The 11740-nt window shown below is 38.6% G+C and overlaps 1 pseudogene; it reads right to left on the reverse strand.

The window, feature by feature from the left end:
* Positions 1-9012: 9012 nt before the first annotated feature.
* LOC121018560 (60S ribosomal protein L18a-like) lies at positions 9013-9588 on the reverse strand (annotated as a pseudogene).
* Between the last annotated feature and the right edge of the window lie 2152 nt (positions 9589-11740).

Here is an 11740-nt window from a genome sequence, read left to right on the forward strand (position 1 = left end):
TCTATGGATAATTTATTTATTGCTGGTTCTGCCTTTTCTAGGTTAGAATGCTTAATGCAGTTCCAAGCAGGAAAATGCTTACCCTTCTCTCAACCTTCTGGTTTCCTTAGAGGACTTGGTACAACATTGAAATGTGATAGGCAATATCTATTCTCAGGGACCTGCCTCTCTTTTGAAACAAACAACGGGTTAGGCAGTCCTCTGAAGTGTACAGGCACCACTCCAGGCTATTATTTTGAATAATCTGCTCTGGCGCAGGAACACTCATGCAAGGTGTTCAATGTCTTAAAATATGCGGTGCTACATGAGTGCCTACAGCACCTCAGGGTAAAAACTGAGCCCAGTATAAGAATGAATGATGGAGCCTTTGTGTTTTTCTCAATGTTCAGGCAGGTGTGTTGGCATTTACACATGCCTATGTGATGTAGCATTCAGACGGAGATAAAACTCTTTGATGATTATACATTTCTACTGTACAAAGAATCCATCACCTTGCTAAGACAGTTTGCTTCTAATTGTTATGTTGTTTCTTCCCCTCTCACATTATCTTGTTTTATGGGAGAGGTGATTTTTACAAAGCTACATTTGCTTTACATTTAATTTTGTAAATATGCAACCAAATCAAAGGGAACTGCAGCGTGCTCTCATGTTTAAAGTGAAAATGCACACTGATGTCTAAAGAAGAAAACCGACAAGATTCACATTGGAGGAGAATCCAATGTCAATGCATTCTTGGACTGAGTAATTTTCATAACTAGATTTTATTATTAAATTGAAGGAGTTTGCAAGATTTTCTGATGAAAAAACATGATTAAATATGCATGTGGGAAGTTGGGGGGAGTTGGTGCATGAAGTGCAGGAAGAAGTAAATATGTATGCAGGAAAGAGGTAAGATAATCACACTCAAATGAACATGGAAAGCAACAAGGAAGTCCTTTTATACTAAAGACCATATTTCCAGCAAATTGCAACTTAGCAATGCAGAAATAAATTCAGCAACACTGATTGCACAATTCCAACATAAAAGACTGAAACTAATGTTGAAGTGTATTTCTCGAAAAAAAAAAAAAAAGATATAAAGATATTGTCCAATCCTTGAGGAAATGCCAAACTACTGAAGGAGAATTACAGAAATAACCAAACATAATACAGAATGGCAAAAATGTTTTTAAGAAACAAAACTGAAAGGATGTTTTCTTTGTTCTCATTAGTATCACAGAACGTTTTTAGAACATGAGATTTGACTAGGGTACTTAAAAGGTCTGACCTTCCTACCTTTTAATTCCTACTTTTAGCCATTTCTCCCCAGAAACAGGTTATCACACAATTGATTTAAGCAGTCATGTTTTCACTATGCCTCAGTAAAGATGAAATGTAAACAAAATATGTCAGACAGGAAAATAGGTTATGCTTGATTACAGTACTTATCTAATTTTATTTTATTTTATTTATTTATTTTTGTATGAACGGTTAATATGTGGAACTTTGGGAAGGAGATAAGGTTGTTTTTGAAATGCAAAGGTATAACTTTTTAAGACAGCATTAAATTATCACATTGCCCCACTAGTAGTCTGGTCAGCCGAGTGTTCAAAAATTCATTTTCACAAACATTTAAAAGTCATGTAATATTTGTTCACTGGCAAATGTTTAAGTTCTTAACAAGTAGCAGTCCCCTACCCTGCTCTCTCTCTTTCTCTCTCTCAAAAATAAAATAAACATTAAAAAAAATAGGAAATACAAATTCCCATGTGAAAAATGGCCTCTCTGTACTAGAAGAAACCATCTTCAGTGGGGGAATCAAAGTCAAAAGAATTCTGTAAAAACAAACTTTGTTAAAACAATAACAATTCTTATCTCCCTTAGCTTCCCTGTATAGTTTAGTTACTCTTCCATAATTGTCTCTCTTTGCACAGCCCGGTGATAAAGGCATGTAAGTCTGCCATTTCTTTGGGTATTCATTCCTTATGAGAACTCCCGTGCCATGTAAACTTGCATAAATCCGTATTTTTTCCCCTGTTAATCTGTTTTATGTTAGTTCAATTCTCAGGCCCAGAAGAAAAACCCAAAGAGGGTAAAGATAAAGTTCTGCCTCCCCAACTGTATCATACAGAGTGGTTTCACTGCCCTAAATATCCTCTGTGCTCCACCTATTCATCCCTTCCCCCCACTCTAACTCTTGGCAACCGCTGATGTTTTTGCTATCCCCACGGTTTTGCCTTTTTCAGAATGTCATATAGTTGGTGGACATTGTTTTGAAAGATCAAAAAATGTATTTTTTTCCAAGGCTCCTCATACCGTGCTCTCCACTACAACTCTGCTCAAACTGGTGACATAAAATCTGCAAGTTTCTTGGTCTCACCAGCCAGACTAGTATCACACACACACACACACACACACACGCACGCACGCACGCACGCGCGCGCAAAAATTCAGACTGGAACTCTAATCCGTTGTCCCTCTACTCATTTTAAGATCTTGAAGCCCTCTCCTTTCCAAGGATCTCACACTCCAGGAAATGAAAACCAGCACAATTAGGTATGGAACCCTCCTATTAACAAACATCAACCACGTCTCCAACAGGTCACTGGCAAGATCAAAAGACAACAGTTTCCAAAAGGACATGCCCAAGGGCACACGGAAATTGCTTCTAGGTTAGCTCATCTCACCTCCTGAACAGATAGCCGACGTGCCCAATTACTGAACTGCCCCCTCCTTTTGATGGAAACTCCAGAGCTAGCTCCATTTCTGAAATCCCTCCTTAAATCACTCTGCGAAATCCTAAACCCTCCTGAAGCTCCTCACTGCTCCACTCCTCTCAAGGAGTTTTCCTCCACTGTGGTTTCTCTTGCTGCTGCAAATTAAGTGACCTACCTTTTTTTCTTTCTGGAGTCCGGCGTGTCCCTCGTGGTCTCCAGCCCTTCTGCGAAGCCGATGCGCTCCGCGGAGGGCTGGGGGGCCTGGGCTTCCTAAGGCCCCGTGTTGCGCCTGCGCCTGCGCCTGCGCCTGCGCTTGAGCACCTCCCCTGCGCAGTCGCCTTGCAAACCCCGCACCCTCCCCTCGCGTCGTCGGTGTTCCTTTGTGTTGGTTTCTTTTCCCGCCCTATGAGGTTGGCGAGAGGTCACCTTCCACATCCCAAGGTACGATTTTTCTGGCGCGCTTCTGCAGCAGCACCTTTGAGGGACTCGTGACTCGGTTCCTCCGCCTGTCCTCGGTCTCTCCTGCTCAGCGCGCGACCCGGGCATGGAAGAGGGTGTATTGCATCGAGCAGGTCCGGCACAGCCTCGAGGTTTCACCGCATTGCCTCCTCTAACCGGTAAGTCCGTTTGTTCAGTCCCAGCCTTTGGGCCGCACTTTGCTTGCTCTTGTGATTTCTTGCAGCCCCCCCCCCCCCCTTTCTATCCAGTTAGGCCTCATTGTGTGGCATCGTAATGTAGCAGTTGAATTTGTACATGTGGGAAACTTAATTTACCAGGTTCAGTGTCGGCTGTTTGGAGATCATTGGTCTTTGGCAAATTAAGGGATATGACTGAGTATATCCTATTGGGCCTTAAAGATTTTTAAGATGGTTAAGAAGGATTTTGAATATTCTGTTAGAATGCTCATCTGCCCAGCACACGGTAAACTTTTCAAGTTTTCTTGATCTAACCCCTTGCTTAAGCCAACTAGACTTTCACTGCTCTTTGTGCAATCCAAAACACTTCCTTATAAAAGTATAGCAGTAATTTTGGAAGGCAGCTATGCTCACCACTGTACCACCAACGCTGCACTATGGCAGTAATTTTGTATGAAAATTCGTTTCACATTCACCTGTATGCACTTGTGAGATTTGAGCATCTTGCCAGGAGGAACCAGTCTTGGTCATCACCGGATGAATAGCCCTCAGTAAAGAGGTCAATGCAGAATGGGCTCTTGTTGGGCTTATCAAAAGCACATAAGATAGAATATCCAGCGAATTTCCTAATAAGTGCATTACTTATCCTAGGCAATTAAAATATTATTTCAGATTGTATCTTTAGAGGCTGAGATTGGATAAATTGTTAATACTCTAATTGGGTAAATTATTAAAGGGGCACCCTGGCTACGATTTGACTGTTTATAAAATGCCTTTAAAGCTGTGTCCATTTCCTACCCCAAAAGACAGTTCCCCACAAAAGGCATTTAACTCTGTCTAACGGAGGGGTGGCCTGGGTGGCCCTGTGTGTCGAGCATCGAGCTTTTCACTCTTGGTTTTGGCTCAGGTCGTGATCTCACCACCGTTTTGTGAGTTCGAGCCGCCTGGGGCTCTGCGCTGACAGAGGGGAGCCTCACTCTCTCTGCCCTTCCCCCACTCCTGCTGTCTTTCACAAAACAAATGAACGTAAAAAAATGAAAACAACAAAACTCTAACAGATGCACACATCCTAATTGATTGTTCTGGGACATGGACAACAGTGATGGGTTCCTTTCACTGTACTTCTGGTTCTTTAGTAACATTAGTAGTTTCAAGGACTTGATCTTTCTAACTACCTCACAACTGAAATGTGCATCATCAATAAATATTTGGTAAAGGAATGATAGGTATCGAATGATGGCCTCTCCCCCCTCACCTATTAAAATCTATATTTGGTCAAAGCAATAAATTATAAGGCTGATGAAGTATTTTGTCAACATTAGATAATGTTTGCCATGTTGTCATACCATAATACACTGTTTCAGACAGTCACTTGTTGATTCTTGGCAGATATTAACTCATTTACTGCTCAGCGGTTCTAGAGGTGGGCACTATTATTATCTTCATTTGAAGATGAGGAAACTGAGGTACAGAAAGATTGAACAGTTTTCCCAGGTCAGATGGTCAGTAAGTTTGGTAGTTGGACTCCAGCATGCGTGTATATTACCATTATCCTGTTACAACTCTTCCTGTGCTATATATGAGATTTCTGTGAATCATGTAAAGATGTCCCCAGTGGGGAGACCTTATGAGAACACCTTAACCCTAAGTAAGGAAGGAAAGAGGACTTTGTACTAAGTATTCTGAATGATTTGGGAAGTTTTTAGAATACAACTCATGTCTTACTTCAATAGCTGCCACTGCACCACCTATTTTAGCTTACTTGTAAACAACTGTAATTTTTTTCCTCATTATAAAAATCCTCAACTGCATAAATTGAGGATTTTTCTCAATCTTTGTAGGAAACCTGGATGACTAAGCTGTAGACTTTTTCAAATAAGATACTTACCTTAGGTAGGAGCAATTTAAACTGTCCTTTGGAAGGTTTATAGCAATTGAAGTGAAGTACTCTCTGGTATTATTCATGGAATCGTTTCCTTTATACATTAGTGGACTTAATTTAGGGTTGTCATGACATTTATTGAAAAAAAAAATAAAATCGAACGTATCCTTAGCTGTGAAAACAACATCAATAAGAAACCAAAGCCACTGCCAAAAATAAATAAATAAATAAATAAATAAATAAATAAATAAATAAATAAATAAAAAATAACAACCTTCTGCTAAACATGTAAACCACTCCTTCAAAGAGTATCTGTATCCTTGTTTTTTCATGAAATTGTAAGTTTCATAACTTTTGGGAGGAATTCAGTAGTCAACCACGCTGCATAGCATTAGTGTGCTACGACATCAAAGGGAGAACGGATAAATATCAAGCTTTATTTCTAACCGGAAAATTATTGGGCACAACTATTCATAGTTCAGACATTTTCAAAAGCAGTATTTAATATTTAAAGAAAAATGCTAGTCAGGGTACTGCAGGTTTTCTCATGCATTATTTACCTTTAGAAAACATGAAGAACTAGAATATAAAAAACTATGAAAATGGAAAAAGCCTCCCTACCTCACAAAAGGTTTTGTTTTGATAATGTCCCAATCAATGATAAGATGCTGAAATACATAGAATAATGTTTCAAAATAAATCTTCATTATAACCTAAACAAATGGAGTTACATGTAAGTCTTATGCCTCAGCATAGTTAAAATACAGTCTTGGCACTTACGTTCATCATTGAGGTCAGAATCTAACTTTTGAAATCCAGCTTTGCATTGGGAAATGGCAAATTATGGCAATTTTCTCAGGTAATTCAAAGCAATGGAACCACTTTCTCTTCTGTTCTTCAGGAAAGTACTAAACAGCAAATAAATTCCATGTTTCATATGGGGTCAATAATAGAACTACAAATGAACCCAGGGCTCAGAGTAAGTTCTAGAAGGAACATTGTTTCTATATTACAATGATTATAAAGCCCAGTTTTTATCATTGAAGAACTTTTGCATTGTTGGCTTGCAAAATGATGTTCACTAAACCCGACTGGCCACAGAGTCTTAAAATGGAGTCAAAATCCATAAAAACAATTGCATAAAATAAGAATATAGGTGCTTTATGTTCCTAAGCATCTCATGTATATAACTTACCCATCCTGCTCCAGATCCACCACTGCTTCAGCTTTGCCTGAGATGATAACCTTTTTAACTCATAATTTTTGCTCTCTACATTTTCTTTTTTTTTTTTTTATTTTTTTTCAACGTTTTTTATTTATTTTTGGGACAGAGAGAGACAGAGCATGAACGGGGGAGGGGCAGAGAGAGAGGGAAACACAGAATCGGAAACAGGCTCCAGGCTCCGAGCCATCAGCCCAGAGCCTGACGCGGGGCTCGAACTCACGGACCGTGAGATCGTGACCTGGCTGAAGTCGGACGCTTAACCGACTGCGCCACCCAGGCGCCCCAACTCTCTACATTTTCATGAACACATCATTAACTCTGGAATTTGACCTGAAATCATCTTTGTTCTTCCCTCCCAAACTCATAAAGGCTATATGAAAGGTACATAGTAAAAACTGGGTGCATCTCTCTCTCTCTCTCTCTCTCTCTCTCTCTCTCCCTGTCTCAAAAGAAACACTTAAAGCTACTGTTTCTGGAATCAGCATCAAACACTTTCTTTTCCCTCCCCTGTCAGGGACCTACATGATAGGACATCCTATGAAAATATGCTGTGAATGTTTTATGAGTGTGCTTTTACTTAACCAGGAAGTCTGGAAGGAGGAGAGTGACCTAACCTGCCACATTTTCTTTATGAGAACATCTTCCTTGTGATCTATGGCTTCATGAAGTAGGCATAGAGTTTCAAAGTTGCCCTTGAATCCTGGGTCAAGAAATGCCACCAACATATATTCTTTCCTGTCACACATTTCAATGAATGTGTAGTTTCTCCAGCCAATGTCATTACTTTGAATTTGATTTGTGAGCATTCCACAAAAAGGTGTATATGCCTGTATATGATAAACAGAAGAACCTGACTTCGATTTCCATTATTATGTTTGAATTCCTGAGTGAGTGCTTCAGATGGCCCATATTGCTCTTTATCCATCTTTCATTCCTCCCTCTCTTCCTCCTTCCCTCGCTTCCTTCTTTGCTTCCTCTTTTTCATTATTTCTTTCAGATGATGAGGACAAGAAGAAAAATGACTAGAGAAGCTAGAAATGATCCTGCAACTTTGATATAAGAACAAAAACAAAAACAAATGCTCTCCCTCCAAACACCCATTTTTCTCTTGAGAACCTCTGGGGAACTAGTTAAAACGGTTGCTAGGCAGCCTGTTCTTCATCTCACGATGGGTTAGAACTATGTTCATGTTTACTGAGATACTCTGGCAAAATTCTAAAATGAGTGGCTTTTTATTTTATAACTCCAGTTTAATTAATAACTAACATTTTAGGCATATTTATAGCAATCGAATATATGGAAATTCTAATTCGGTGAGTTAGGTATGTTTCCAAAATTCCATCACCTTTTTAGCAACTTATTTTTTAATTATTTTTTTAATCTCCATATTTTACTGCCTTCGAGTTTACTTGGAAATTGTACACACCAGTCTGCTCACAAAATATCTAGTCTATTTTATCATTCTTCAAAAAGAGCTATATTTTCCACCACTTCCCTTGAGAGACTGCACCTGAATCTATTAGCAATGAGATTGTCAAAGAAATTATATTAAGAGCCAGAAAGATAAATAGTATATTATACGTTCACGCACATAAAGACACAGACATAATTTGTGTGCATAGGCACGTGTACTAATTTTCACAAAAATGTGTGCACATATATGACTTCTTCCATTTATTTCTGGTTATAACTCTATTAACCATGATAAAAAATGTTCTCTTTATAGTATAGATATCTCTGAAGACATTTCTCTTTTTTCATTTTGGGGAGATCTAAAGTACTTTTAAGATTTCTTCATTTATTTCTAATGTTGTGTTATTTACCTTTATTGATTTTCCCTTGAATGTGTTTATTTTAGATATTCAAGTAAGTGAAATAGCCCACAGATAGTCTCTATAAGAAATGGGGAATGAAAGGAGTGATACAGATTGTTATCTAAGTCATGCTACTGAAGGAATAGCATATTTCTGGCCCAGGTTCTTCTACATCCTTGCCATTGGTCTCCTTTTCCTTCGTGACTCATTGTGAATTCATCTGTAAAACTCTGTCATCTATTAGTCTTTCAGTTCTTACTATGTTCCAAAGCTAGTGCACTGATTCAATCCCATATTCCCAGACCAGGGTTTCTTAACCTATAGTGAATGAACTGTCCCATCTATATCTGCCCCCACTTTTTATTTCCTGGTTTTTTTTTCAGTTTTGCTTTGTTTTATTTATTTTATTTTCTCAAACAGCCACCATGCATTCCATCAGATTTTTTAAAGAGACTCCAAAAACACTAAGAAAGTTTATCTAGATAACAGTTAAGATCTTTGTAATAACTCTGAGGTGTAGGCATACCTCCACTTTCTCTTGATGTTTGCTTTATACATTAGGATAAGGGAGAAGTCCTGCTCTGTCCAGTGCTGAAAATGGCAAGTGAGACAGGTATAATCTCAGATTAAGGAATCTTATTTAGAAAAAGGTTATATGATCAGTGACATTTAGATTAACTTCCTAATAATGATAGATCTGGTTAGTTATTTGTAATTTTATTATTTTATTTATTTATTTATCTATTTATTTTTATAGTTTGGTTTTCCCATGGAGTTTATTTGGGCAGACCTGGGGACAGGGAGACTCTACACCTAAAAGAAGGTGTTGGGTCTCTTGGTGGTAAAGCGTGGCTTGTGCTGGTGACACAGGACCCGGTGGGGCAGCAGGAACTTGATCTTGGAGCTGTGGAACTGCTTGGCTGCCAGTGGGCAGCACTTTCTGGCTGCAGTCTCCTTCACTTTCATGATCTGGATCCAGTGGGCCTGGGTGTTGGGCGCCCATGGCACTGTGGCATTGGGTGACACCACCTACAGTGGTCAGGTCCTGGTACTCCTAGCAGATGTTGTGGATGCTGCTGCGGGAGTCATAGCACAGCCAGATGCTGAAGTTCTTCACCCTCAAGGGGGATTTCTTGAACACTTGTCCAGGGTAGACAGTTTGCCCTGAACACTTCTTCATCTTCTTCAGGTGAGACACAGAGTAGGAGAAGCGGGACTTGGCCACAGCATGAAGTGCAGGGATTCACATGTGATACAGGGGCAGAATGCGGCATTTGGGGGTGGGCAGGCAGCACCCCAGCACTTTGTACTTTTGTGGGGTGCTCAAAGCCTTCATGGCAAACTCTGCTCTCGTTGCCATCCAAGGAAGGTGTTTGTAATTTTAATTGAGCTTAGTCTCTCCATTAACAATAGTAAGAAAGATGTTGAAAAGTCTGAATCCCTAGGTAACAAACTGCTTAATACAAGGGGTAGCCAGGGGCACCTGAATGGCTCAGTCAGTTAAGCGGCCGACTTGGGCTCAGGTCATGATCTCATGGTTCATGGGTTTGAGCCCCGCATTGGACTCTGGGCCAAAAGATCAGAGCCTGGAGCCTCCTTCAGATTCTGTGTCTCCCTCTCTCTCTGCCCTCCGCTCTTGTGCTGTCTCTCTTCTCTCTGTCTCAAAAATAAATAAACATTTAAAAAAAAGTACAAGGGGTAGCCAGTGGGTATGGGTGGTCTTTGCAGCAGCCCTAACAAACTGAGTAACATTGGATGAATCATTTAATCTTTATGTTCCTTAGTTACCTTGTCTTGAAACGGTAATGCTAGTAGTTTTATGACTTCCTTTTCAGGGTCACTGTAATAATAAAATCCCGTAACTAAAAAGCCAAAACACGTATATGCAGTTCATATATATATATATATATATATATATATATATATATATATATACATATGAAACTTTTGAGCTCTGAATGTAAATAAGGCAAGCATTTGCTTTGCACTGTAGCACCCCATCAACAAATCTGTTGGCCAATATTCTGATACTGAATATTCATATACAATATAGTAGTTCCATTTAATTTGAAGGAACAATATATAAACCTTCCCAAAACAAGACTCCTCTTCTGTTCTTTAAATAGTCTCCTTGGTATATGGGAGGCTATATAATAGGGTAGAGTAAAATGTAGTCAGATGAATTTAAGCTTTTATCTCTATATTACCATTTACTAGATCTGAGTCCCTGAAAAGTTAGTAGGTCCTTTATGAATTACAGTGTTCTTTATTCTTTTGAAGAAACCAATTACAGATTTATTTTCCTAATATCAGTTTTATGCTTTTACAAGTCCTTTGATTTTTTTTCCTCCACTACCAATTTCTTAAAGTTTAATTATAGTATTGTCCTGAATTTACTGATGTTTTATCACTTCCTCTAGGACCATCTATGAATGCCATCAAAATGTTGATAATTTATTCCTCTACCAGAGAGAAATTCTTTAGGATCTACTGAAACTTCTGAAGATAACTTTTTTCTTATCTCTATTTATAAGTACCTCAATTCTTAAGTCACTCTTCTCAAAGTAAAGCAAAAGCACCCAGTAAAGACTGTTTCTAGAGGTCAAAGTGAAGAAAAGCTAGATCATCACAGTTTTGGCCTTTTTTTCAATTTTTCTCTTCTTGTTTAACTAAGAATTATTTTTTGGTTAAAATGCATCCATTTAAATAAAAATTTAATTTTAAGACTCATTTGGTTTATAGTAGCTTCTTAAATTATCTTTAAACTGAATATATTTTTGCAGAATATTCAGAAATAGTATTCATGTAAATGACTTCAGTTTATCCTGTAAAAGGTATCTATGAAACAAACAAGAAAATACTTTGGCTAAGTTATCCTGGGAGTAAAGGTAAAACACAAAGATTTGGTAAATTTAAAAGTAAAGGAATTAAAAGAATAGCTGGCATGTATGTCTTTGTTCCTTCCTTTTTTTCTTTCTTTCCTTCCTTCCTTAACTATTTAAGAATAGTGTTATAACATCTGCAACTTACTTTCAGTGGATTCGGGATGAAGAAAGAGAAAGGGGTATGCAAATGTGGCACACATTAACAATTAGTGAACGTTTGTATTTATTGTAGTACTCTCAGTTTTACTGTGGATTTGACACTTTTCAAGTTACAGTTTTAAAAATATGTGTGTATACCTAGCTTCTAAAATATATCAGGTACTTCCCTAGATACTGGGATAATTCAGTATTGAACAGAAAAATAAAGGCCCTGCCCCCTGGAGCTCATGATCTTTTTCAGGTGTCAGGCATTAGCCAATAGCTACACAGTTTTTAAAATCTTTGTTGGTAAGTGTGATGACCATTCATGTCTGATGTTTATATAGGATCTATCTGGATCCCTACTTCTACTGGTCTAGTCTAGCACAGGGAACCTGTAGCCGGGTGATTGTTTAGCTTCAGAATCTTCGTATCAGGACCAAGCCATGGGCCTCAAACCAAGAA

This window comes from Herpailurus yagouaroundi, unplaced genomic scaffold (genome assembly GCF_014898765.1).
Source record: "Herpailurus yagouaroundi ecotype Mexico unplaced genomic scaffold, PumYag 77, whole genome shotgun sequence".
Classification (NCBI taxonomy): domain Eukaryota; kingdom Metazoa; phylum Chordata; class Mammalia; order Carnivora; family Felidae; genus Herpailurus; species Herpailurus yagouaroundi.